The sequence below is a fragment of the Chanos chanos genome, chromosome 16 (genome assembly GCF_902362185.1).
Source record: "Chanos chanos chromosome 16, fChaCha1.1, whole genome shotgun sequence".
NCBI classification, from domain to species: Eukaryota; Metazoa; Chordata; class Actinopteri; order Gonorynchiformes; family Chanidae; genus Chanos; species Chanos chanos.
Genome location: NC_044510.1, coordinates 12,656,614 through 12,659,113, shown reverse-complemented (window position 1 = coordinate 12,659,113; position 2,500 = coordinate 12,656,614). Strand labels below are relative to the sequence as shown.

Genomic DNA, 2,500 nt, shown 5'->3' with positions numbered 1-2,500 from the left:
TTATTGGTAAACAGGTACCAAAATAAAAAAAAAAGTGTGTTTGTCCTCACAAACACAGTCATTTATGAATATGCGCATGATAAATGAGGCAATTAGACTTGGCTCTGATTGCGTTGTGTGTGTCTGCGTGTGTGTGTGTGTGTGTGTGTGTGTATGAGAGAGAGAGACAGAGAGAGAGAGAGAGAGAAAGAAGCAGAGAGTGAATGTGTGTTTATGTTTTATGTGTTTTAATAATGTGTGCTATGTGAACGGGAAATGGTTTAGTTGAAGTACGGGGCGGCTTCTCCCTAAATGATACTGAATGTATATTGTAACTGGTGAGTTGTATGAATGTGTTCTGCGAAATCTTTTGTGTGTATGCGTGTGTGTGTGAGAGAGAGAGAGAGAGAGAGAGAGAGGGAAAGAGAGAGAGAGGAGGGAGATTCTTTATCTTTGGCAGAGTGTGTGCAGGGGTCTTTTGGGTGAGTGTGCTGTCGAGATAAGGAAAAAGGATGAGCTGCTATGTCTGTGTGTGTGTGTGTGTGTGTGTGTATGTATGTGTGTGCAGATAACAGAAGTGATTAGGCTGCACAGGATACAGTGGGAATTCTCTAATAATGGACAGTCTCTGTATTGTGGTCTCTATGTTTGATTATCTCCTTTTTGCTCATCTCTTCTTTGTCTTTAACCAATGGGGTGAGCTCTCTCCATACACTCAAGTCCAGCTCTGTACACCAAGCTTCGCTAATGTGCCATGTAATTGGATTGGAGCTCGTCCCGAAAGCAAGTAACCAGCCACCTCTATTACACTGCAGTCAGTCCTCCTGTCCACCAGGGGGCAATAGCCACAAGAGCTTTGAGAATTTAACAATAGAGCAATTAACTGGGAAGGATCGTTTAATGATTTGACGTATGATCCAGCAGCACATCTTTCAAGTCTAGTTCTAATCTAATCCATAAAGAATGCAATGAAATACCAAGTCAGATTACAGTAATTAAACCAAACAGCTTTGGATTCAAAAGGGTTTTTGGTGCATATGGTTGCCAGATCTTTCCACAGTGGTTGCTCCAAAGTGTGAATCTGGAGTCAAGATAATTCAGTGAGTGCCAGCAAACACACATCACCCAATAAAGTCTATCAACACATTCATTCCTCCTCTCATCACGCAGTTTAATGAGAACATGTTCATTCAGTGTTTCTGTGGGATCTTTTTATTTTCATGACCTTTTGATGTGTAAGGCTAATATGAGGTGTGTAACTCTGTGACTCTATGTGTGTGTGTTTGTGTGTGTGCGTGTGTGTGTGTGTGTGTGTGCGCACGCATGCTGGGGGGGGGGGGGGGGGGGGGGGGGGACTCCTAAGAGAACTCATAAGAAAAAATTCCTCCTTAATAATGTGTGAATCACAGTCAAGACTAGACAACAATTTGCTAAATCTGAAACCATAAAACTGTTGTCAAAATAGTCCCATTCCCAGCAATGTCACTGTCTTCAAGCATGTTAAGGCCCAGCACCAATCATACCAAATGTCACTGTTAAATGGTACCTCCATTTGCCTATAAATATCAGCATGTGAATTAGCATGGGCCGGCTAGCTGCCATTTTAGTCACACTTACAGTAGCATTGTGCATGTGCTCAGGCTATCAGCACATAATGTGTTAGAGAGGCCCTTTCCTATCTTTAAGAGGAGTGAGTCGTCTGTGTGTGTCTGCGTGTGTGTGTTCGTGTGTGTGTGTGTGTATGTGTGTGTGTGGCTAGGGAGAGTGTGGTTGCGCCGTCAGCTAGCAGGAATGCATCGGCACCGCCAACGCTAAGATGGCTGCCAAACGCTAAGATGGCTGCCAGAGAACCAGCAGTAAGAGAGAGAGAGAGACAGAGACAGGGGGAGAGAGAGACAGAGAGAGAGACAGAGACAGGGGGAGATAAAGAGAAATGGGGACCCTGGATTCCTCACTCTCCTCTTGTTTAGAGTGCAGCATTTTTGTGTCTGACTTGCTGTTAATAGTTTTTCTTTTGTTGAATCTTGGCTCAAATGTAGCTGTAGTGCCGTGTGAAATGTTTCGTTTAGTTTGCCTGCTAGGTTCCAAACACATGCCACAGTATACCATCAATCAATAAGATACTAAAATGTATCAGCCTGCATTTTGGGAACTACTTTCTAGATGAAAAATGGAAGAATGGAGTTAAAGAATGTTCTAGAACACGAATGAATGTTGCGGAATGCTACAACATACTATACAATTTTGAAAGTGTCATAGAATTGTAGAACAATGTGAAAGAATGCGGTTGAAGAATGTCACTGAATGGAAGAATTCTGTGAAAGAATGTTCTAGAAACAGGGCCAAATTAGACCCAGGGGGTCCTTCTCCAAGCGTGGTGCTGTTGCTATGAGAAAGAGCCTATGGAGACATAATCAGAATCTCAGTAAATTTTCACTCCAGCGTTTGTCATACAAGCCCGCAGAGAGAGTTTGATAAGTGATGGTCCCAAACTAGCAGAGGCAATCCGTGCGTGTTTGTG

General features: G+C 43.1%; 1 protein-coding gene across 2 annotated transcripts in view; it reads left to right on the top strand.

The window, feature by feature from the left end:
- LOC115829910 (nuclear factor 1 X-type) overlaps positions 1 to 2,500 on the top strand; it is a 109,608-nt gene that overhangs the window by 77,072 nt on the left and 30,036 nt on the right. The window lies entirely within an intron of this gene.